This window comes from Heptranchias perlo, unplaced genomic scaffold (genome assembly GCF_035084215.1).
Source record: "Heptranchias perlo isolate sHepPer1 unplaced genomic scaffold, sHepPer1.hap1 HAP1_SCAFFOLD_43, whole genome shotgun sequence".
Classification (NCBI taxonomy): Eukaryota; Metazoa; Chordata; class Chondrichthyes; order Hexanchiformes; family Hexanchidae; genus Heptranchias; species Heptranchias perlo.
The window spans coordinates 4,633,598-4,659,769 of record NW_027139442.1 but is presented as its reverse complement, the minus strand read 5'-3'; the positions used below and the strand labels follow the sequence as shown (position 1 = coordinate 4,659,769).

The 26,172-nt window shown below is 46.3% G+C and overlaps 2 pseudogenes; both read right to left on the bottom strand.

The window, feature by feature from the left end:
• LOC137312388 (zinc finger protein 850-like) overlaps positions 1-7,598 on the bottom strand; it is a 568,085-nt pseudogene extending 560,487 nt beyond the window's left edge.
• The window catches only part of LOC137312510 (zinc finger protein 160-like), a 437,990-nt pseudogene continuing 418,645 nt past the window's right edge, over positions 6,828-26,172 (bottom strand).

The window sequence follows — 26,172 nt, the reverse complement described above, 5'->3', positions numbered from 1 at the left end:
GCTTAGACCGGTCTATCATGGTAAGACTAATTCAATTAATTTTACATCAACTCGTCTCCGGGGAGCTGGGCTAAACTAAACAGAAAGAGAGACGCAGGTACTTCCATTGTACTGCGCCCTCTCTAAGTCACTCCACATCATTGGAGGTCAGAAGGTTAAAGTTTACACACAGCACAGTCCAGGGCTCTTCCAAACAAAAGACCGAATTAAAGAGGGAAATATGTCTCGTAACCGAATCACTGATTGGCCCGAATCACCGATTGTCCACCGATACCCTTGAGGTCCCACCAGCAGAAGATGTTCGGAGAATTTTTACTGACCCGGATCCAAAAAGGTTTAAATCTCACAGAAAGTAGTCAGATTCCAAATTTGAGCCAAGATAGTTATATAAATGAGTGATTCAAGGGAACTTCAGATGAATGTAAATTGAAACGCTGCAGCTCTGCCTGTTACACCCTCAAGCCGTCTGATCAAATGGAACAAGTTTGAGGTTTGATAACAATGGTAGTGACAGTCCCCACACTGAGAAAGTTGGGTCTGGCCACGCTGGCCGAGCAGATGCAGGATGTCTCGTCCAGCTAGACCGTACCCCACCATTTGTCGTGAAGTTAACCCTTTCTACCACAAGGTCATCAAACAGTAGACGGCACAGAACGTTTTGAGTGTCCTGCAGGGAAAGGGGAGGGTAGATCCGGTTGGTCAGTTCCCCGACCAGAAACTATTTATTGGAACGTCTCATCGCCGGAACTGACCAACAGGCACCAGGATATAGCCTGGATGGTGGTGAGAAGGGCCCTCCCAGTGCTGTCTTTGCTGCACCGCCACCTTGAGCTTCCCTCGAGGCTGCAGCGGAGCGATACCATCGGCTATCTCCTGGGGGACTGCCCCTCCCTGCAGAATGTGTGGAGAGAGATGCGTTGGTATCTGTCCTAGTTCATTCCCAACAGCTCGGTGACACAGGGCGCTGTGCTCTACGGGCTGTTTTCTGGGACGCAAACTGAGACAGATATCAACTGCTGCTGGAAGATCATCAACTCGGTGAAAGAGGTCCTTTTTTCCGCCAGAAACAAGCTGGTCTTCCAGCTGAAGGAGCTGTCCACGACCGAGTGTTGCCGACTGGTACACTCCATGGTCCAGGAGTAAGTGTTGTGGGACACATTGAAGCGAGGTGCGGCCTTTGCAAAGGCTCTATGGGGAAAGGCCACCGTGCAAGGCGATTTCACCTTGTATTGTACAGCACGTGTTAGAAGATATGTACTGTGTTTTGAATTGTAATAATGGAATGGTAGTGTGTAGGATCTGTATTGTATTGTTTTGAATTGGAACTCTGATATTTACACTGAACTGTGTGTATCCATCAATGTTATGAAATAAACTATATTTTGAAGTATTAAAAAAATGTTCCTGTCTCACCGTGTCTGTTATTATTGGACAGTGAAGAGTGGAGATATAGCCGCACAGTAAAGATGTGGGGAGTTATACAAAGAGCACATTTTGCAGGCACCAGGTGAGAAATAGGAGTATTTTCTTAATAGAGGGAAACTATGAACTGTCGAGGAGCATAGGGGTTTGGGTGTCCAGGTACACCAATCACTAAAAACTAGTGCACATGTACCAAAATAATTTTGAAGATCCCAATTTCGAGGCTGTCATATCCCAAGTTACCGCTATCAGGTATTTAGCCAACCCTCTGGTATTTGCTGCTAAAATCAGGCCCCATTGCCTCCCTTCTTCGTCCATTCCATACATCCAGAACCCTCTGCATCAAAAAAGTTACATTCAAACATTCGGCTCATCCTATGCCCCAGGTAGAGAAGACTAATAGTGGCGGGACGACCCAGACCATCAGCCTTATGTGAGTTTGGATATTTCTGCTTTTAATTCCGAATTTTGCATTTAGAGTTTTTTCCTTTTATTTGTTCAATTCTATTTTGATTTCATTCTTGCAGATTTTGCATTTTAAAACAAATTCTGCAAACCCTGTTCGCAATGAATGCTGACTCCTGGCCCTTTGATTGATAGCTCTCACCTCCCCCCGCCATGCTGCTGGGCTGACTCCACCCATCACGTGACACCTGGTAGCGTCACTCACCTTTGCGCGCTGTCGTCACGACGCGTACGTGCTGCTCCGACCCGAGGGATGCCACTTATCGCCGCGCGGTCTCTGTGCCACGTTCCCTTCGCAACAGGCCGACCACTGGAGGATGATGATGGCGGCCTTGGGCCGGCGGGCAGGAGGGAGCTGCTTTGGGCGGGGACGAGGCCGACAGAGGGAGGGTCCGCACCCGGGAGTGGCCTGAGAGGGGAGAGCGGGGCCGGTCGTGGTGGAGAAGGGCGGAGTTACTCGGAGCCTCCTGCGGGCCCCGTGAATCTCCACTCTGGCAGCGCCCGGTGTCCAGCTGGGCTCGGGGGTGGGGGCGAGTCATTCTGCCGCCTCCCATTCAAACGGGCAGTGGGTCGCAGCCCAAAAGTGAGCGAGAATCAAAAAGCACAGAGTGAGGTCGCTCGGCCCATCGCTCCAGTGCCGGCTCTGTGAAAGAGGCCGCGCGGCCCATCGCGCCCGTGCTGAATCTGTGAAAGAGCGATCCGATTAATCCCACTCACCTGCTCTTTCCCCACAGTTCCGCAAATTTCCCCCCTTCCAGGATTAATCCGATTCCCTTTTGAAAGTTATTATTGAATCTGCTCCCACCGCCCTTTCAGGCAGTGAATTCCAGCTCAGGACAACTCGCTGCCTAAAAACATTCTCCTCATCTCCCTCTGGCTCTTTTCTCAATTGCCTTCAATCCGTGTCCTCTGGTTACCAACCCTCCCGCCAGTGGCAACAGTTTCTCCCCATCGACTCCATCAAAACCCCTCCTCATTATGAACCCCTCTATTAAATCTCCCCTTAACCGTCTCTGCTCTAAGGAGAACAATCCCAGCTTCTCCAGTCTCTCCATGTAACTGAAGTCCCTCATCCCCGATACCATTCTGGTAAATCGTCCCTCAACCTTCTCTACTCCAAAGAGAGGAATCTCAACTTATCTGTTGTCTCCACAATTATTATTTTTTATTAAGTGTTTTGCGCTGGGTATCTGGAAGCTGTAATTCGGTGAGTAGAAAGCAGTGGGAGGATAAGTCCGCAGATTGATTTTGGGTGATAGAGAAGACAGTGATCGTGGATTCAGACAAGGGAGGGAGATGGTCTTTGAAACCGTCACGTACTCTGTTGTAAGATCTGTGTGAGTGTGTGTGTGTGTCTTCTTCCAGCAGTTCCCATTTGCACCTGTGACCTGACTGGCGGATTCTCCGAACTCGCCGGGAAGTGAGCCGTCAGTTTTTGTTCGTGTGTTACTGCATTAGCTCCCGACCCGGCAACATCTCGATTTTAAAATCCTCATCCTCGTGTTCAAATCCCTCCACGGTCTCGCCCCCTCCCTATCTCTGTAACCTCCTCCAACAGATTTAATCTCCTCCGACAACCGCATGTCACTCCACCCTATCATGGATTCCACCCCACCCATTTATCTCCACCACAGACCATGTACACTGGAAGAACAGTCAGTGCTGGGACAGTCAGTCCTCTCAGACACACAGTCAGTGCTGGGACAGTCAGTCCTGTCAGACACACAGTCAGTGCTGGGACAGTCAGTCCTCTCAGACACACAGTCAGTGCTGGGACAGTCAGTCCTCTCAGACACACAGTCAGTGCTGGGACAGTCAGTCCTCTCAGACACACAGTCAGTGCTGGGACAGTCAGTCCTGTCAGACACACAGTCAGTGCTGGGACAGTCAGTCCTGTCAGACACACAGTCAGTGCTGGGACAGTCAGTTCTCCTGTACACAACGTCAGTGCTGGGACAGTCACTCCTCTTATGCACAGTCAGTGCTGGGATACAGATTCCAGTTATCTGGCCAGTGCTGGGACACTCAGTCCTGTTATTCACACAGTCACTGCTGGGACACTTAGTCCTGTTATATACACCGTCAGTGCTGGAACACTCAGTCCTGTTATTTCCACCGTCAGTGCTGGGACACTCAGTCCTGTTACATACACCGTCAGTGCTGGGCACTCGGTCCTGTTATGTACATAGTCAGTGCTGGGACATTCAGTCCTGTTATGTATACAGTCAGTGCTGGGACACTCAGTCTTGATATACACAATCGGATAAATAAATAACTGCAAACAAAGAATGAAATCTCCAGGACCTGATGGTTTCCACCCCAGGGTATAAAAGGAAACGGGTGGGGAAATTGCAGATGCATTAGTCATAATTTCCAAAATCTCTCTAGTCTCAGGAATTGTGCCTTTGGAGATGAAAATTGAAAACGTCACTCCGTTATTTAGGAAAGGAGGGAGGAAGAAACCAGGAAAATACAGACCTGTCTGTTTAAGGTCAGTTGTGGGGAAGTTACAAAATGATTCAGCACTTGAACAAGTCTGAACTGATTCAAGAGTGTCACCATAGATTTATGAAGTGCAGGACATGTCTGACTAATCTAGTTGCATTTTTTGAGGTAACTAACAAGGTGGACAGGGGAATGTCTTTGGATTTTGTCTGTATGGACTTCCAGAAGGCATTTGATAAAGTTCAGCGCAACAGATTAATAGAATAAATAAAAATACACAGAATTGAAAGTGACTTTGTGACTTGGGTTGGAATTGTTTGGGAGATTGGAGAAGAGAGTAGGGACAAATGGAAAGTTCTTTGATTGTTGGTATATGACAAGTGTTGTCCCCAGGGATCTGAACTGGGGCCTCAGCTTTTCACATTTATCAATAACTTGGATGAAGGAATAGAGAGTTGTAGATCCAAGTTTCCAGGTGACACTAAGTTAGGAGGCACAGTAAGTGGTGTAGATGGAAGTAGGAATTTACAAAGATACAGTTTAAGTGAATGGACAAACTGTGGCAGATGGAGTTCAATGTGGGGAAGTGTGAGATCATTCACTTTGGATGCAAGAAGGAAACATTGGAGTATTTTCTTAAAGTGAGAGACTGGGGACGGTGGAGGAGCAAAGGGATTTGGATGTCCATGTACACAAGTCGCTAAAAGCTAATGCACAGATACAAAAAATAACCATAGACGAATGGAATGTTGGCCGTTAGATCGAGGGCTGGAATAAAACGGGGAGGAAGTGTTGCTTCAGTTCTACAGAGCCTTGGTCAGAGCCCATCTGGAGTACTGATCCTCACCAAGGATATATTGGGCTTAGAAGGGTGACAGTGTAGATTCACCAGAATGGTACTGGGGCTTGAATGGTTCAATTATGAGGACCGGTTGTATTAACTTGGTTTGCATTCCCTTGAGTTTAGAAAGTTGAGGGGTGATCTGAAACAGATATTTAAAATTATAAAGGAATTCGATAGGGTAGATATAGAAATGCTAATTTTCGACCAGCATGGGGGGTGGGGGGGTTGGGGGAGTGGTGGGTGGCTCCAATCTCTTAAAGGGAGAGTGTGTCTCTTCAAATCTCTTTGAAGATAAAACTAAGCCTAATGTAAGCACGGAGATCACACATCACACATGTAAAGCACAGATGCTTTACACTATTTTACCCTTACCCTATGTTTACAAACTGATGAGTTGTGTTAAACATTGAATAAAGGTTGCACACTACGAAATCTCACATCCGACAATCTGTATGCCAGACCTCTCCAATCTGCCAATCTGAGCCTGCAAGAGTGCGTGCAACATGGCTCTCTGCAGAGGTGCAGGAGGTGGTCAGACAAAGGGACATCCTATATCCGCAGGGGGTCAAGACGCCCTCCAGACAAATGACCAAAAGGCAGTGGGAGCCACCAGGGGACGAAGTCAATGCCAGGCGCACAGCACCATGAACATGGATGCCTTACAGGAAGAAGTTCAATACTTTGACACGAGTGGTCAAAGTTGAGTAAGGTCAACTGTCAAGTGTCGTCTCCTACCAACTGCACCAGGCATTGTACCCCCACTCCTCCCCCCATCGCCCACATGCCAACAAACTCAACAATCATTACTCAACTCTTTCAGTCAGATGCTTCCTCTCATCATGACACATTACCACTGTTGCAAGCCACAGGACACACTCACTGATAGCTATTCACCCATGACAAGCACATCACCCAGATACATGTCTCGCTTTCATGCAGGAGAAGGTGGCTCATAACAGGAGGCAATAAGTGGAAGTGGCATTTAGCCTCTCGAGCCTGTTCCGCCTTTCAATGAGATCATGATGGACCTGTGGCCTAACTCCGTATACCGGCCTGAGCCCCATATCCCTTCACACCCTTGATTCACAGAAATCTATCAATCTCAGAATTAGAATTCACAATTGAGCCCGCATCAACTGTCATTTGCAGAAGAACGTTCCAAACTTCTCCCACACTTTGCGTGTAGAAGTGATTCCTAACTTCACTCCTGCAAGTCCTGGCTCTAACTGTTAGGCTATGTCCCAGCTTAGGATACCTCCAAAAACAGTCACAAATGCATCAGCAGCCAAGACCAATAATCCACCCGCTATCCTGTACATCCTGCATGGTCACTTTAAAAAGCGCTGGTCGGGGGTCCTCCAGGCACTCTAAGACATGATCAGATGGTCAATGGGTAGGACTGCATTGAGTTGAACCTTAAGATCCAAAATGGTGTCTATCACTTTAAATCAGCGTTGCACACTGATTGTATCCATTATCTCCTTACTTTACAAGCTGCCGGCGTTCGGTATTTGCGCACGTGCCAATACCTAGTCCAAGATGGCGACCAGTGCACGTCACGCTGGGAACGTCCGCACGCAGCTATCTTGGCACTTCGAGATGCCACGTAGCGCAGAAACAACGGGCGCTACACGACCCAATTTTGAGCCCATTGTGTTTAAAAGAAAGCTAATTTATTTAACACTTGTACAGAATATTAACTCCAGCCCAGTTAAAGGGGGTATTAACATCAGAAAGAAACCCCAACCGTCAGAATGAACGTGGTTCAGTCCTGGATGTGATTAACAGCAGAGTCCAACCCCTGGAGTCACTCATGAACTCTCTGGTGTATCAGCAGGTGGGATGATCGAGTGAATCCCTTCCCACACACAGAGCAGGTAAACGGCCTCTCTCCAGTGTGAGTGCGTTGGTGTGTCAGCAGCTCCCCCATTCTTTTAAAACTCTGTTCACAGTCAGAACACGTAAAGGGTCTCTTATCAGTGTGAGCAATTTGGTGTTCAATGAGGTGGGATGACCGAGTGAATCCCTTCCCACACACGGAGCAGGTAAACGGCCTCTCCTCAGTGTGAGTGCGTTGATGTGATAGAAGATGCCTTTTACTTTTAAAACTCTTCTCACAGTCAGAACATTTAAAAAGTCTCTTACCAGTGTGAACAAGTTGATGTTCAATGAGGTAGGATGAACGAGTGAATCTCTTCCCATATTTGGAGCAGGTGAACGGCCTCTCCCCAGTGTGAACTCGCTGGTGTGTCAGCAGGTGGGCTGACTGGGTGAATCTCAGCCCGTACTCAGTGCAGGTGAACGGCTTCTCTCCAGTGTGAGTACGTTGATGTGTCAGCAGGTTGGATGACAGAGTAAATCCCTTCCCACACTCAGTGCAGGTGAACGGCCTCTCCACTGTTTGAATACGTTGGTGTGTCAGTAGATCCTTTGTACTTTTAAAGCTCTTCTCACAGTCAGAACATTTCAAAGGTTTCTTATCAGTGTGAACAAGTTGATGTGTCAGAAGACTGGATGAACAAGTGAATCCCTTCCCACACACAGTGCAAGTGAACGGCTTCTCCCCAGTGTGAACTTACTGGTGTGTTAGCAGGTGGGATGATCGAGTGAATTCCTTCCCACACTCAGTGCAGGTGAACTGCCTCTCCCCAGTGTGAACTCGATGGTGTTTCAGTCGGCTGGATGACGCATTCAATCCCTTCCCACACACAGAGCAGGTGAACGGCCTCTCTCCAGTGTGTCTGCGTCGATGAGATTCCAGCTGGGACGGGTAATTGAATCCCTTCCCACAGTCCCCACATTTCCACGGTTTCTCCATGGTGCGGCTGTCCTTGTCTCTCTCCATGTTGGACGATCAGTAGAAGCCTCGTCCACACACACAACACGTGTATGGTTTCTCCCTGCTGTGAATGGTGTGATGTTTTTTTCAGGCTGTGTAACTGGTTAAAGCTCTTTCCATAGTCTATGCACTGGAACACTCTCACTCGGGTGTGTGTTTCTCGGTGCTTTTCCAGTTGAACTGATATTTGAAATCTTTTCCCACAGAGAGAACAGACAAACATTTCTCCTTCTATATTCAAAGCTCGACGATCTTCAGGTGCTGGTTATTTGAGTGACTGTCAGATCTTGACGTGATGTTTGGTTTGAGTTTCCCGTCTGCAAATCCTCCCCTTCTAATACCCTGTAAAAGGATTTACACAGTGAATGGAGGATAGAAATTCACAACAGGAAATTCTAGTTTCTATGGAACATTCTTCTCGCTCATTCCCCCAGACTGTAAATCCCTGTCCCACTCACTCACCCTCCACCCTCCGCTGAAATCCAAACCTATCGCACTATCTCCAACATTTTTCCTTCTATTTAAGCTTTTTCTCTCCCCTGAAAGCCTTGACTCTGACTGGGTTCAGTTCCACACTCACTGGTTCCCCTCCCTCTCCTCCCCTGCAGGTCCTGACTCTGGCTGGTTTCAGTTCTGAACTGACTGGTTCCCCTCCCTCTCCTCTCCTGAAAGTGCTGGCTCTGTCTAGGTTCAGTTCTGCACTCATTGGTTCCCCTCCCTCTCCTCCCTTGAAGGTGCTGACTCTGACTGGGTTCAGTTCTACAATCACTGGTTCCCCTCCCTCTCCTCCCCTGAAGGTGCTGGTTCTGACTGGGTTCAGTTCTACACTCACTGGTTCGCCTCCCTCTCCTCCCCTGAAGGTCCTGACTCTGGCTGGTTTCATTTCTGCACTGACTGGTTCCCCTCCCTCTCCTCTCCTGAAAGTGCTGGCTCTGTCTAGGTTCAGTTCTACACTAATTGGTTCCCCTCCCTCTCCTCCCTTGAAGGTGCTGGCTCTGACTGGGTTCAGTTCTACATTCAATGGTTTCCCTCCCTCTCCTCCCCTGAAGATGCTGACTCTAGCTGGGTGTATATCCTCGACCCCTCATTTCGATACTATTTCCATCCCTATTGCTGCCTGTAAGCAGTCCATATGTGATATCTCCCAATTTTGGCGATGGAATCTCTCTGACCAGTCACCATTTCTCCTCCATTTAAAGACGGTCACTGATCTGTCACTAATTCTCCTTCATTTGCAGACCTCCCTGAACAGTCACCATTTTCCTTCATTTTTGGATACTCCCTGACCAGTCACCATTTCTCCTTTATTTACTGACACGACCTGGCCAATCATCATTTCTCCTTTATTTACATACACTCCCTGACCCGTCACCATTTCTCCTTCATTTACAGACACTCCCTGACTTGTCACCACCTCTCTCCGCATCTCCCTCGTCCGTTCACTTGTGCACAAGGCCCTTGCCTTCCACAGCCTTATTGCGGATGGCTGCCATTGGCAACATAGGAACAGCAGTAGGCCATTCAGCCCCACGATCCTGTTCCGTCATTCAATTAGACCATGGCTGATCTGTATCTTAACTCTATCTACCCTCCTTGGTATCATAACCCTTAATATTCTGGCCAAACAAAAATCTATCAATCGCAATTTTCAAATTTTCAATTGACCTCCAGCTTCAACAGCTATTAGGAGTGAAGCGAGTTCCAGATTTCCACTCCACTTTGTGTGAAGAATTCCTTCCTGACATCACCCCTGAATGGCCGAGATTTAATTTTAAGGTGATCCCCGCCTTGTTCCAGACTCTCGCACCAGAGGAAATGGTTTCTCTCTATCTATCCTATCAAATCCTTTAATCATATTAAATACCTCAATTAGATTACCCCTTAATCTTGTGTTTTCAAGAGAATACAAGCCTCGTCCATGCAATCTGTCCTCATCATTTACGGAAATGATCTCTGCAAGTACAGGATAGAAATTCAGAACAGACATTTCTCGTTTCTGTGGAACATTATTTTCCCCCTTGTCCCTATGAAGCTTCAAATTACCCGTCCCACACACTCTCCCCCCTTGTCCCTATTCATCTGGAAATCCCCCGTCCCACACACTCCCTCCTTGTCCCTATTCATCTGTAAATCCCCCGTCACACACAGACTCCCTCCTTCCCCCTATTAAGCTGTAAATCCCCCGTCACACACTCTCCCTCCTTGCCCCAATTAGGATGTAAATGCCCTGTTTCACACACTCTCCCCACTTACCCGTATTAAGCTCGAAATGCTGCGTCCCACACACTCTCCCTCCTTGCCCATATTAAGCTGTAAATTCCCCGTCCCACACACTCTCCCTCCTCGCCACGTCCTCAATGTTTGAAATCCAGATTCATCGCAGCCTCGATTTTTCTCCCTTTCTCTCCTGAAGGTGCTGCGTGATGGTGGGGTTCGGGCCCAGTCACTGTTTGCCCTCCAGTACCCGGCCAAGTGGTAATTCTGCACCTGTGAGCCGACACAGCGAGCTGTCGGCATTTCAACCATGGACAGCAGCACAGCCAGAGTCCCTGGCTGATTCTGTCCGGCAAAGCTGAGGCCAATGGGAGCAGATCAACAACAAACTGCATTTACACTGAGCGGAGTCTCAGCAACACCGAGTGCGGCTCAGGCCCCGAATCAGAGCCGGGGGACCCAGCGGGCGGACGGGCGGGCGGGGGTCCCCGGGCTCCATTAAACCCATCACCCAGCGCCTCCCCCGTCCGACCCGCCGCTTCCTGGTTTCTTCTCCCGTTTCCACCGAGTCCGACTCCTGCTTGATATTCAAGGATTTCGAGGAAAATGGCGGAAAATACAATTTAAATTCAATAAATGAGTCCCACTACAGTTCCAATGCAATCACTATCATAACAGAATCAATCAGTGCCGGTACGGAACCGGTGGAAGAGGGAGTTTTAATTTTCAGATTCGTGGCTGACAGAAGGTGCCCAATAGTTCAATAAACATAAATCGGTGTGGAAGGCACCCTATACATTTCCGTGCTTGGGTCAGTATGGGACTGGATAGATTCAGGCACTGGGATGGATGGAGAATGATCATGTGTGTGGTCTGGATAGATTCAAGCACCGGGATGGACAGAGACAATTCCTGTGTGGGTACAATGTGTTTATTAGAGCTGAGGTCATTGAGCACTGGATAGATTCTGGGAACGAAATAGATGGTGTTGCATCTTGTGTAGGACTGGATCGATTCAAGGACCGGGATGGACAGACCCAGGCCCTGTGTGTGGACTGGATCGATTCAGGAAACGGGATGGACAGACCCAGGTCCTTCGTGGGGACTGGATAGATTCAGGAAACGGGATGGACAGACGCAGGTCCTCTGTGGGGAAAGGGCAGGAAAGTGGAGATGAGGTAAAAATCAGTTCAGCCATGATCTCATTAAATGGCGGAGCAGGCTCGAGGGGCCGATTGGACTGCTCCTGCTCTTATCTCTTATGGTCTTATCTGCACCATCACCAAGACCGCCTGCTTCTACCTCCGAAACATCGCCCCTGCCTCAGATGATCTGGTGCTGAAACGGTCATCCATGCCCTTGTTACACCAGATTTGTCTATTCCAATGGTCCCCTGGTCAGCCCCGTATCTTCCGCCCTCTGTAAGCGTGAACTCCTCCAAAACTCCGTTGCGCTATTCTAACTCCTACCAAGGCCCGATAACCTCTCACACATGTGTTCGGTGAATTACACTGGCTCCTATTCCTTTAACCGCTGTAGCGATGTAATACATTAACGTAGACCGGGAATAACTGTGATCAATAGGTCAGTCTCTTCAGACAGTAACCAGCCCTTTCATAGATACAGTGGGTGGCTCTGAAAAGAGCCTTTTGGTTATCAGATTAAATCGTGTCCACTTTACTTGCTCTTGGAGCTCACATTGCTGGTTTTCTTTGGCAGCAGCACGGCCTGGATATTAGGCAGCACCCCGCCCTGAGCGATGGTTAACCCTCCCAGCAGCTTGTTGAGCTCCTCGTCGTTGTGGATGGCCAGCTGCAGGTGTCTGGGGATGAAGCGGGTCTTCTTGTTGTCGCGAGCCGCGTTGCCGCCCAGCTCGAGAATTTCAGCCGTCAGATACTCGAGCACAGCAGCCAGATAGACCGGGGCTCCGGCACCCACACGTTCAGCATAGTTCCCCTTTCGCAGGTGCCTGTGAACACGGCCCACAGGGAACTGCAGTCCGGCCCGGGATGAGCGAGACTTGGCCTTGGCCCGAGCTTTACCGCTGGTTTTTCCTCTTCCAGACATTTCCACAATCTCACAAACACTTTCAAAAAGAATGAAGAAATCCTCCCGCACTCGCCCTTCTTCTACCTTCTGGAGGAGTGCAGTGGGGACAGTTATGATTGGTTCATGTGTTCTCAATCTCATTGAGCTGTTCGTTAAACCAATCAGAGGGCTGTTTTGTTCACCAATCAATAGCCGGCAATGAGAAAAGGGCGTGAAGTAACGAACTGAACCGTTTATTTGAAATTTGAAAAGCCCGCCAAGATATTTGTAACACAAGAAGCGGAGTTAGTAAATAATGTCGCGTAAAAACAAATATTTAAAAATCTCTCACCTTTCCTCTGTTATTCCGCATTTCTCGTTACAACTTCCAGAATCTGTTGCAACCCGTTTAAAATTCGCTTCATTCTCCGTTCGCTTGCAATGGGGCGGGAATAAAGCCTCGTTTTGTCCCGAATAATTTGCAAACAAACGTGAGAAGGAAAAGGAAATGACCGAACTCGAATCCACCGCCTTAAAACAGCTCTGAAGGGTCAGACGCGGGGAAGGGGCGGAATATGAACTGAAATGAGAGGTTCAGGGACACGTTTCTGTTTATTGGCTCTAAATCGAACAGCGACGCAGATTATACCAGGCAGTTATTATGAGAATCTTCCCGATATTAATAGAAATTACAAAGGCACAAGTTATAGAGAGACAGTTCATTTGAAACTATCTACCGTAAAATGATTCCATACAGAGGTGTCGGTACAGCGTCTTCAGAGAGACTGTGGGTGGCTCTTAAAAGAGCCTTTGTGTTTATTTTTTTCAGTACATTGTGGAGTTTTACTTGGAGCTGGTTGACTTGGTCACCGCCTTTGTCCCTTCCGACACGGCGTGCTTGGCCAGTTCCCCGGGCAGCAGCAGGCGCACGGCGGTCTGGATCTCCCGGGAGCTGATGGTGTGGCGTTCATTATAATAGGCCAGGCGGGAAGCCTCACCCGCGATGCGCTCGAAAATATCGTTCACAAAGGAGTTCATGATGCTCATGGCCTTGGAGGAGATGCCGGTGTCGGGGTGAACCTGCTTCATCACTTTGTAGACGTTGATGGAGTAATTCTCCTTCCTCAACTTTCTCCGCTTCTTGCCGCCCTTGGCTGGTGCTTTACTCAAGGTTTTCTTGACGCCATTCTTGGGAGCTGCTTTCTTGTGCTCAGGCATTTTCAAAATCAATTTCAGACTCAGAAATGAACCAAATCCGCTCCGAGCTCGGATTGAATCGGCAGCCCCACAGCCCTATGCTAATGAGAGATGAGGGAAGGCAATGATTGTGATTGGTACTGATGTCACAATATTTTTCATGATGTGGAGATGCCGGTGATGGACTGGGGTTGACAATTGTAAACAATTTCACAACACCAAATTATAGTCCAACAATTTTTTTTTTAATTCCACAAGCTTTCGGAGGCTTCCTCCTTCCTCAGGTGAATGTCACATTCACCTGAGGAAGGAGGAAGCCTCCGAAAGCTTGTGGAATTTAAAATAAATTTGTTGGACTGTAACTTGGTGTTGTGAAATTGTTCACAACAATATTTTTCCTTTATCGATTTGATTGGATATCTGAAGAGACCAATCAGATTTAATACGTGCCACCAATCACAAACACGCTCAGACTGCACATTGTCCGGTTTCAGAAATTTGTTCCGAACTGTTGCAGTTCTGCTTCCGGCCAGTAGATGTCCCCAAACCCCGGGTCAATGAAGTTTGCAGATGAGAGAGGGTCAGAAGATAAACTCATTCTTCACATTATATTGCACGAGTGGGATTCAGAAAAACGGGGAATGGAGAACATTTTATTGGACAAAGCATTAGTTGTAATGCTGTATTAAATGTTTGTAATTAATTTAGGGGGTATAGCCTATACTGAGGAAAAATACAACAAAATAAAAAAAAGTTTAATAAGCTTGCTGAAAGGCCGTGTAAATGGGCATTGAATTTCCATATTGAAAGGTGTGGGGTGGTGCATTTTGCGAGGGGGAATAAGGAGGCCACGTACTGCTTGGAAAATAAAAGTCTAAATGGGGTGGAAGAGCAAAGGGATTTAGCGGTACAGATTGACAAATCATTAAAAGTAGCAACACAGGTTGATAAGGCCATCAAAAAGCAAACACAGCACATTCGAGAGGAATAGAATTGAAAAGCAGATAAGTTATGTTGAACTGTAATTTAAACTGCCAAACCTTCTGCCAAACTGTTAACCCTTCCCTTCCTGAAATCGGTGCTGACTCTTCTTTATTATATTTTTGGTTTCTAGATGTTTTTCTATTGCATTAGTGAGTAAAAGATTCCATGATCATTCCTACCACCAACTTTTAGTTAACTGGTCTTTAGTTCCCTGGATTGGTTCTATCTCCTGTTTCAAAATATAAGAATCACATTAACTCTCTTCCAGTTCTCTGGCACTATTCCTTTCTGTCATGATTTTTCCTATATATGTAACAGTGCCTCTGCTAACTCTTCCCTTGTTTCATTTAATATGTACGGATGCAATCCATCTGGAACAGGAGTTCTACCACCCTTTCTAACTTAAATGCCTTGATATCTTTATTGACCTCTTCCTCTAAAATCATGTTCACCCTGTTAATCTCCCGGGTAAATGCTGAGGGAAAGTAATAATTCAATATTTCTGGCATTTCGCTGACGTTACCTGTGAGTTTATCTTGTGAATCCCTTTGTGGCCCTCAAGATATTCTGATTTTGCTTTTGCTATTTTTGTGGTCTATGGAATAATTTACTATTACTTTTTATATTCCTTGATAATTTGATTTCGTGGTTCCTGTTTGCTTCCCTCATTGTTTTTGTGACTTCTTCCTAACCTCTTCCTATTCGCTTTTGCCATCCTCTTATTTAATATCTATGAATGAGAAATTCCACCAGCTTGTTTTGTCTGTTCAGGGGCTGATGTTTTGGAACGATTTATTGTCTGTGATTAAAGTGCCAGAAACCCAAAGGGAGCAATTCAGTCCGAAATTCCACAGAAACACTCTATTTCTCTCTCCTAGTGAAATAAGGCGCTATAATGGTGAGTATAGCTGCCTTCCAAACAGTTAATTCCAACAGGTTTGAATCCCAGCACGCTGAATTCAGAAACACCAAGACTGGAACCGAATTTGATGATGTTCAGAGCGATAATATTTCCAAACAGGTCTAATTTATATAAAAAATACTTTTAAAATTCATTTCTTCCCCCATAACGTTGAAATTAACTCTGTTCCTTTGTATTATTATTTGCCCTGATCTGTACAGTGGATACAGGACACAATTGCGCGGATTCATTGAAATTAATTGATTTTCGGAAGTTTTTCCCTCTGCTGATTCCCGTTCCTTATTTAAATTTTGTCGGATTAACCTTTCTGATCTATGGAAGGGTCATTGACCTGAACCGTTTACCCGAGCTTCCCTTCTCCACAGATGCTGCCTGACCTGCTGAGTCTTTCCAGCATTTTCGGTTTTAATTTTTTCTATGTTTTTTCCCTTTCACTTTTGACGGTCGCCATTGAAACTTCCAGATTTGTGCTCAGTTTGTATTTGTGTTTCAGTTCGGTTTATATGAATTAATATAATGGGGCAATTTTCGAATGAGCAAAACAGAAACTTTATTCGGAATCAATTGTCTAATTTTTCACTGACAAAATATGAAAAAAATACGAGAGTAGAAGTTACAGGGAGAAACTATTTCCTCACATTGCACATTATCTGAATCTGTAACAACGAAGATAATGTGAATTTGTTCCACTCTGTTACAGTTCTCACTTATGGACAGTAGATGTCAGACTGTATGAGAGTGTGGGATTAATTCTCTGTCTGTCAGTCAGTATGTGATTGTGATATTCATTCTGTATCCGTCAGTCTCCAGTACAGTCTGTGAGTGTGTGATTCATTCTGTATCTGTGAATCTCTGGTGCAATCTGTGAGTGTGGGATTCATTCTGTATCTGTCAGTCTCTGGTACTCTATGTGAGTGTGGGATTCATTCTGTATCTGTCAGTCTCTGGTGCTATCTGAGAGTGTGGGATTCATTCTGTATCTGTCAGTCTCTGGTACTGTATGTGAGTGTGAGATTCATTCTGTATCTGTCAGTCTCTGGTACTGTATGTGAGTTTGAGATTCATTCTGTATCTGTCAGTCTCTGCTACTGTGTGTGAGTGTGGGACTCATTCTGTGACTGTCAGTCTCTGGTATTTTATCTCAGTGGGGGATGAATTCTGTAACTGCCTTTGGGCAAAGTGCAAGTCTGGATTCGTTCTGTAGTCTTATTTCAGGTTACAGTATGATGCTTGAAACTGTATCTTTAATTCATTAATATATACAAATCTTTTGTCTTGCATTAATTTTAAATATGGATACACTTTTGGATTTTCTTTTAATCTAACAACGTCTGTGAGTTTTGTTGTAGCATTACATCTTAATCTCTGAAGATAATGTACATTTCAATCTTTTGCTGTTAAATGTTTGGACTCGTATTTATTGCGTAGCTCAGTCTGGGCGAATGGAATTGACATTGTACCTTTCAGTCTGACACTGTATGAGATTTTTGGACTGGTTTGTAATATGTAGCTTTGTCTACACTAATAGGATTCATACTGTATGTTTTAGTTTGATAAAGTATGAGATTTTTGGACGGTATATAATGTGTAGCTCAGTCTGCACTAATAGAATTCATACTGTACCTTTCAGTCTGATACTGTGTAATATATTTAGGCTGGTTTGTAAGGTGTCGTTCACTCTGCACTTTTGGAATTGATACTGTATTTTTCAGTTTGACACTGAATATGACTTTTGGACTCGTATCTAATGTGTACCTCAGTCTGCACTAAAGGGATTGATACTGTGTCTTCCAGTCTGATACTGTGTGAGATTTTTGTACTGGTATGTTACGTGTAGCTCAGTCTGTACTAATCAAATCGATACTATATATTTCAGTATGACACTGTACGTGATTTTTGGACAGGTATCTAATGTGAACCTCAGTCTGCACTAATGGGATTGATACTCTATCTTCCAGTACAATACTGTATGTGAATTTGGGACTGTGATATAATGTGTAGCTCAATCTGCACTGTTGGAATTGATTCTGTATCTTTCAACCTGACACTGAGATTTTTGGACTGGTATGTGACGTGTAGCTCAGTCTGCACCCCGTTTATCAGATCCTCCCTAAATTTAGTCTGTGTCACAGCATAAATACACGTGTTGGTGCAGGAACTGAGAAGTTGAAGCATGAATCCGGCTGACTCAATGTCACTGGCCGTATAGAACTTGGCTTTTGTTATACGCAGAGAGATAACATGAAAAACGTGTGTGCTGCATTACAATTTAAAACTGCATGATATACTGAAGAGTAAAATGATGGATTTCCTTCGGTTCTCCATCTCTGGATCCTTGTGATTCTCTCCATTGCTGCGGCCCCTGGGTCTCCGGAGGATTCTAATGGCCGCGAAAATGTGCCTGGCGGTGAGAACATTGAACAGCAAACTCAGAATGAATGGGAGACAAGGAGTTAACACAAGATTGAACAAGTCAAACGCTGCCCATGCAGGTGAAATTAAAAATAATCAGTTTCAAGACACAACCCCAGGGTACATTGTCCATTATATATTCCGGGTCAAGTACAAAGTACCAGGGAATGTTTAGTAAACAGCTCAGCGCACTCACCACCCCGATAACAGCAGCCGCCGTTTTCTCGGTGCAATATTTTTTTTCAGCTTCTCACAACAAATGGCCACAAATCGATCAAAGGTGAAAACCACTGTGAACCAGACAGAAACCGCAGTGGATACAAAAATCAGGAAGTCAATGAGTCTGCACAGGGAGTAATTCTCCGGAATGAAACTGGGAAATAAATAATACCAATCCATTTCAATATCGGATTGGTGATAACGACCAGGAGATCGGCCGCTGCCATTCCCACCAGGTAGCGAGAGATACATTTGGAGAGACCGCACTTTCCTCGGGACAGGACCACAATTGCCACCAAGTTAACTGTGAGAGAGAGAAAAGGAAACAACGAAATTACTGATCAGACCTGGCGACAAAGCAGCAGTTTGACAGGATCTGGGGTGAAATTTCCAGCGTTGTAGCTGCTTCAAAGGGTGGAAACTGATTCACTGACCTGGGCAGCGATTTCGGGCAGAGAAATGTTTTGAAACACAATGATCAATAATGAATTGGGAAATGGATACAGAAACTGAATAAATTGAGCACCGGATCAACTAGAAGGGCCGAGTGAGGGGCGCAGTGCCGTTGGGGAAGGGAGAAGTGGTTTTACTGAGCGGGAATCCAACGGGTTAAATCCAGATTTGGGCTCCAGATGAATATGGAAGTGAGCGAGTTCCGGGAAGGTAGGAGACAGGGGGAGGTGCTGCTGGTTTGTTGCCCTGGGTTAAGAGAGCAGATAGGGGCTGGCACAATACGGGAAAGACCGAGATCCGCGACGGTGTGTTTGAGGCTTCGGATCGGATTGGACGAGGCAGCTGGATGCCGAGCCACTGAGTGAGATTGGGAGGGAGACAAGGAAAAGGACATGTTGGAGCTGGAGTAGAGTCAGGTGCAGATGGTTTGGAAAAGCGGATAAGCTGAAGCAACGGATGAGGAGACAGAGGATTCAATGCAGTGGGAGGACAGGCTGGGATGCACAGAGACTGCAGCAGAGTGTCAGAGGAAATATAATCTATAGGTCCCAATAACACAAAGCAATTGATGAATTCAACCTTTCATGTCAGGGAAAATAACGTGTTCAAGAAATTTGCTTTGCAAATTCAATTAAAGTTAAATTAAATTGCATTAATTAAGTTAGCCTCGTTTTTATTGAATTATGCTGGCATCAGCTGCTCGAACACAGTATCCTATTAATTGAATGCGATCAAGAAATCACTGATTTTATTCTTTAAATATATTTCAATTATTTGTATGTATTCAGTCAGTAAATAAGTAAAATGAATATTCACATAAACTGCCTGAGGATCTGATAGCGATAAACACACCCGGAGCGAATAAAATAAAACTCACAATCTCACAACATCTTAAGAACACCTTCAAATCAGATCACCTCTTCATAATTGTACTGGAAGTTTCAGCAGTTCATTCCAATCAGTAATTCACAACACTGCCACGCTCTCTCTTCCTCTCTCGCTTTCGCTCTCATTCTCTCTGTCACTCTTTCGCTCTCTCTCCCTGCCTCTCCCTTTGTCTCGTTCCGTCTCCCCCATGATTCCAACAGATAAAGTACAAACTAATACAACTTAACCTCCAAACATTGCATTTTACGGTGAATTATTTCACGGTGAAGCAGACAAGGAGATGTGAAAGAATCAGCAGCAAACTCCGTTCAGTAGCCAGACTTCTGGAGCTGCGTCAGATACACAGATAAGGGAATAATATTTCATAACAGTAATAACCAGTCAATACATTGAAATCCCAGTTAAACTGAATCATGTTATTGTGGAGGGAGGACATTCCGCTGCCTCCTTGTAACACTGGGACCGTGAGCTGTCTCATTATCAATCACTGAAAGCGGATATATGAATAAAATGTCCCAGGACAGGTTGGCTCCACAACAGGAAACTGTTAACAGCTCCTGACGGCCTGACACCAGCTCTTAGCCCAGACACCTGAATCCAATATATTCAGATGTAACGAGTCGCACGACACCAGGTTACAGTCCAACAGCTTTATTTGATATCACAAGCATTCGGAGCTTTGCTCCTTCGTCAGGTGAAGTGAAGATATGCATATAAGCACAGCATATATAGTCAGAGAACAATGCCTGGTGATTACAAATAATCTTTCTAACTGCCCTTTATCACACCTCGGCAGAGAGATAATCACAGCAATCAAAGAAGTGAATGATATTCAAACAGGTTAGTCAGGGAAGCATTACATCCAAGAATACTGAGGTGGGGTCACAAGGGATCAAATGTAGCAAATGCTGGGGTTTGTATTGAAAACAGATAACTTTTTTTTGCTGGAAATCGCAGCAGGTCCGGCCGCATCTGTGTATGGAGAAAAGGCCAACTACGACTTGAGTCTGGATCACTCTACTTCAGGTGGGGTTACATGTAGCGTGACATGAACCCAAGATCCCGGTTGAGGCTGTCCTCATGGGTGCGGAACTTGGCTATCAATTTCTGCTCGACGATTTCGCGTTGTCGTGGGTCTCGAAGGCCGCCTGGGAGAACGCTTACCCGAAGATCGGAGGCTGAATGTTCTTGAATGCTGAAGTGTTCCCCGACTGGGAGGGGATCTTCCTGCCTGGCGATTGTTGTGCGGTGTCCATTCTTCCGTTGTGGCAGTGTCTGCATGGTTTCCCCGATGTACCATGCTCCGGGGCATCCTTTCCTGCAACGTATGAGTTGGACAACTTTGGCCGAGTCACAGGAGTATGAACCATGTAACTGGTGGGTGGTGTCCTCTCGTGTGATGGTGGTAGATGTGTCGATGATCTGGCATGTCTTGCAGAGGTTACCGTGGCAGGGTTGTGTGGTGTCGTGGTTGCTGTTCTCCTGAAAGCTGGGTAATTTGCTGCGAACGTGGTCTGTTTGAGGTTAGGTGGCTGTTTGAAGGCGAGTAGAGGAGGCGTGGGGATGGCCTTAGCGAGGTGTTCGTCGTCATTGATGACATGTTGAAGGCTGCGGAGAACATGGCGTAGTTTCTCCGCTCCGGGGAAGTTCTCTCCCGTGTTTGTCTTCTGAGGAGGTCTATGGGATTTTTCGCTTTGTCCCGTCGGAACTGTCGATCGACGAGTCGAGCGTCATATCACGATCTTCCGAGGGCGTCATTCAGCGTCTGTTGGTGTCCATCGCGTTCCTCATCGTCTGAGCAGATCCTGTGTATTCGCAGGGCCTGTCCATAGGGGATGGCCTCTTTGACGTGGTTAGGGTGGAAGCTGGAAAAGTGGAGCATCGTGAGGTTGCCCGTGGGCTTGCGGTAGAGTGAGGTGCTGAGGTGCCCGTCTTTGATGGAGATTCGTGTGTCCAAGAAAGAAACTGATTCTGAGGAGTAGTCCATGGTGAGTTTGATGGTGGGATGGAACTTGTTGATGTTTTCGTGTAGTCTCTTCAGTGATTCTTCGCTGTGGGTCCATAGGAAGAAAATGTCGTCGATGTATCTGGTGTATAGCGTTGGTTGGAGGTCCTGTGCAGTGAAGAAGTCGTGCTCGAACTTGTGCATGAAAATGTTGGCGTATTGGTGTGCGAATTTGGTCCCCATGGCTGTTCCGTGTGTTTAGGTAAAGAACTGGTTGTCGAAGGTGAAGACATTCTGAACCAGAATGAAGCGGATGAGTTGTAGGATGGCGTCTGGAGATTGGCTGTTGTTGGTGTTGAGTACTGAGGCTGTCGCAGCGATTCCGTCATCGTGGGGGATACTGGTGTAGATTGCCGAGACGTCCATCGTGGTTCAAATGGTCGATAGGTGCTGAGTTTTTGTAGGAAGTCTGTAGTTTCGCGACAGAAGCTGGGGGTTCCCTGCATGATGGGTTTCAGGATGCCCTGGACGTATCCAGAGAGGTTCTCACACAGGGATCCGTTGCCTGATACGATAGGACGTCCGGGTGTGTTGGCTTTGTGTATCTTTGGGAGGCAGTAGAAGTCTCCCACGCGGGGATTACGTGGGATGAGAGTGCGTAGGATGCTTTGAAGGTCTGGATCGAATGTCTTGATCAGTTTGTTGAGCTGGTGGGTGTGTTTTTTGTCGGATCTGCGGGTAACCGTCTGTAGTGTTCCTGGTTGTCCAGTTGTCGGTATGCTTCTTTGCAATAGTCCGTTCTGTTCTGTATGTCGATGGCTCCTCTTTTGTCCGCTGGTTTGTTGACGATGTTGAGGTTGGTCTTGAGAGCTTCGATGGCGTTGCGTTGTGCTCGGGTGACATTCTGGACTGTCTAGTGAGTGCAGCTGATGAATCTGACGTTGTCACATCTACTGACAGCTTGAGCATACATGTCAAGCTTGGGGCAGTGACCCTCCAGAGGGGTCCAATTTGACTCTTTCTTCTTCGGTTGCTGTACCGCGGATCCCTCTGTCTGCTGTTCCGGATCATTGATTGTCTCATTGGGTTCGCTGCTGACATCTTAGGATTTGTGGAAGAATTCCCGGATCCTCATTCTCCTGATGAATTCCTCTGTGTCCGCCGCGAGACTGATGGGGACAATTTTGGTGTTGGGGCAGAAATTGAGCCCTCGGCTGAGAACTTCGATTTCGTCTGGTTGAAGGGTGTGGTCGGACAAGTTGGCGATGGACTTCCCTGTGGTTGCAACCGTGGTACCGGGGGAGGCTTGGTTGATGCTTGTGGTGATGCCGAGTTTCTCAAGCTTCCTGCTCTTGGTTTGCATGCAGGCAGCGTAGTTCCGTTGCCTCGTGAACTATTGTCTTTTGTGAAGCATTGACGAGAAGTTAGCAGTTCATTATCTCTATAAAAGTAGATATGACCGCGATATTTTCGGGTCCCGGTGCCGGTTATGGTGACCGTTTCTCCTTCTAATTACATCCCAGTCGATTATACAAGAGATAGTGGATCTTGGTAAGATGAATGGAAAGAACATTAAATGAACAACTGAACAATGGCAGGCCTTCCAGGAAGAGATGGTTCGGGTACAGTGTCGAAACATTTCTACGTGGGGTAACGAAGTGCATCCAAACTTGGAGCTCCCTGGATGACTGAAGATATAGAGAATAAAATGAAACAAAAAAGGAGGCTTATGCCAAATGTATAGTTCATAATACAGTAGGCAGCCAAGCTGAATGCAGAAAGTACAAGAGGAGATCTAAAAATGGAAATAAGAGGGGCAAATAAAGAGTATGAGAATACTTTAGCGACTATTATAAAAGGTAACCCAAAAATCCTTTCGAAACATATAAATCGAAAAAGGATAGTCAAAGGAAGGGTGGGACCAATTAGGGAAAATGGAGATCTTCGTGTGGCGGCAGAGGGCATGGCTGGCGTACTAAATGAATATTTTGCATCCGTCTCCACTGGAGAAGAAGATGCTGCCATTGCAGCAGTAAAGGAGGAGGTAGTAGCGATATAGGATAGGATAAAATAGATAAAGTGGAGATACTTAAAAGATTGGCAGTTCTCAAAGTAGAAAAGTCATTTGGTCCAGATGGAATGCATTCTCGGTTACTGAGGGAAGTAAAGGTGGAAATTGAGGATGCTCTCGCCACAATCTTCCGTTCCATCTTAGGTATGGAGACGGTGTCAGAGGACTGGAGGATTGCAAATGTTACACCCCTGTTCAAAAAAGGCGAGAGTAATGAACCCGGAAATTACAGACCAGTCAGCCTAATGTTGGTGGTGTGGAAACTTCTAAAGACAATAAACCGGAATAGAATTAAATGGCACTTGGCAAGATATGGGCTAAATTAAATCAGAACTGATTTGTTAAAGGCAAATCGTGCTTGACTAATTTGACTGAGTTATTTAATGAATCAATAAAGAGGGTTGATGAGGGCACTGCGGTTGATATTGTGCATATGGACTTTCCAAAGGTATTTAATAAAGTGCCCACGTAATAGACTGGTTAGCAGAATTACAGCCCGTGGACTTAAGGGGACAGTGGCGGGGGATAATACGTTGAATGTGGAGGTTGGTGGCATGGAACTTGTTCTTTTGTTGAACAACTTTTCCTTTCACTCCACTCAATTCCTCCAAATAAAATGCGTCGCTATGGGAACCTGTACGAGTCCGAGCTATGCCTGCCTTTTTGTGGAATATGTGGAACATTCCTTGTTCCAGCCCTGCTCAGGTCCCCTTCCTCACCTCTTTTTCCAGTACATCGATGACTGTATCGGTGCCGTTTCCGACTACCTCCAGAACTGGAAAATGTCATCAACTTTGCTTCTAATTTCCAGCATTCACTCAATTTCAGATGGTCTATCACCGACTCTACCCTTTCCTTCTTCGACATCGCTATATCCATTTTTGAGGATAGGCTGTCAACCAATATCGATTATAAGCCCACTGACTCTCACAGCTACGTTGATTACACTTCCTCCCACCCCGCTTTCTGTAAGGTCTCGATTCCCTTCTCCCAGTTTCTCCATCTCCATCGCATCGGTTCTGATGATACCACATTCTTCAACAACACGACCGATATGTCTTTCTTTTTCCTCAACCGAGGATTCCCCTACACTCTAGTTGACAGGGCCATCGACCGTGCCTGTCTTATTTCCACCCCTCCCCCCCGCCTATAAGAACCATGTCAGAGTCCTCATTGTCCACCCCACCAGCCACCAAATTCAACGCATCATCTTCCGCTATTTCTGCCGCCTCCAGCACGAACCCAACACCAAATACATCTTCCCCTCCCCTCCCCTTTCAGCATTCCGAATGGACCGCTCCCTCTGTGACAACCTGGTCCACTCTTCTATCACCCCCAACACCCGCTCTCCTCCCCATGGCACTTCCCCGTGCGAGCGCAGGAGATGCAAGACATGCCCTTTCAACTGCTCCCCTCCCACCGTCCAGGGCCACAAACTCTCCTTCCAGGTGAAACAGTGATTTACTTGTACTTCTTCCAATTTTGTCAACTGTATTCGCTGCTCACGATGCGGTTTCCTCAACATTGGGGAGACCAAACGCAGATTGGGTGATCACTTTGCTGAACACGTCCACTCAGTCTGCAAGCGTGATACTGACCTGCCGGTCGCTTACCATTTTAATTACTCGTCCCATTCCCACTCTGACCTCTGTGTCCTCGGCCTCTTACACTGTTCCAATGAAGCTCAACGTAAGCTCGAGAAACAGCACCTCATCTTTCGATGAGGCACTTTCCAACCTGTATGTGCACAAATCTTTGAGAATGGCAGGGCAGGTTGAGGAAGCGGTTAAAAAAGCATACTGGATCATTGGCTTCATAAATAGAGGCAAAGAGTACAAAAGTATGGAAGTCATGATGAACCTTTATAAAGCAATGGTTCGGCCACAGCAGGTGCATTGTGTTCTGTTGTGGGCACCGTACTTTAGGATGGATGTGAAGGCCTGAGAGATTTACTGGAATGATTCCAGGGATGAGGGACTTTAGTTAAGTGGATTGACTGGAGAAGCTGGGGTTGTTCTCCTTGGAACAGAGACAGTTCCGAGGAGAATTGATCGAGGTGAAATCATGAAGGGTCGAGACCGAGTTGATAGAGAAAAACTGTTCCCATTGGCTGAAGCGTCAAGAACCAGAGGACATACATATAAGGTGATTGGCAAAGCAACCAATGGTGACATGAGGAAAAACGTGTTTACACAGCGAGTGGTTAGGATCTGGAATGCACTGCCCCAAGGGGCGGTGGAGGCAGATTCAATCTTGGCCTTCAAAAGGGAACTGGATATGTACTTGAAAGGAAAAAATTGCGGGGCTACGGGGATGGGGCGGGGGAGTGGGACTAGCTGGATTGCTCTTGCATGGAGCCGACACAAACTCGATGGGCCGAATGGCCTCCTTCCGCGCTGTGACCTTTCAATGGTTCTAGGATTCTTTCTCCAGATGCTGCCTCACATCCTGAGTATTTCCAACATATTGTGTATTTATCAGAAGCCATCTTTTTTTCTTTTATTGGAGGAGGATGTTGTGGTCAACCGTCTCAACGGCAGCAGATTGGTTGGGAAGGATGAGGAGGTATAATTTACCACGATCACATTCATCGAGGATGCCATTTGTGACTTCGATTAGGGGCGTTTCAGTCCTGCGGCAGGGGCGGTCACCTGATTGGAAGAGTTCAAAAATGGAGTCGCGGGAAAGATAGGCACTGTAAGAATTCTGGGAATTCCACCTTTTCCCTGAGTATGGAAAACTTTGGCCATTGACTAAAATCCTAAGATGGAAGGATAGGTGAGAGGTCACCAGACGAATCAACAACACACACAGTGGAATGTGG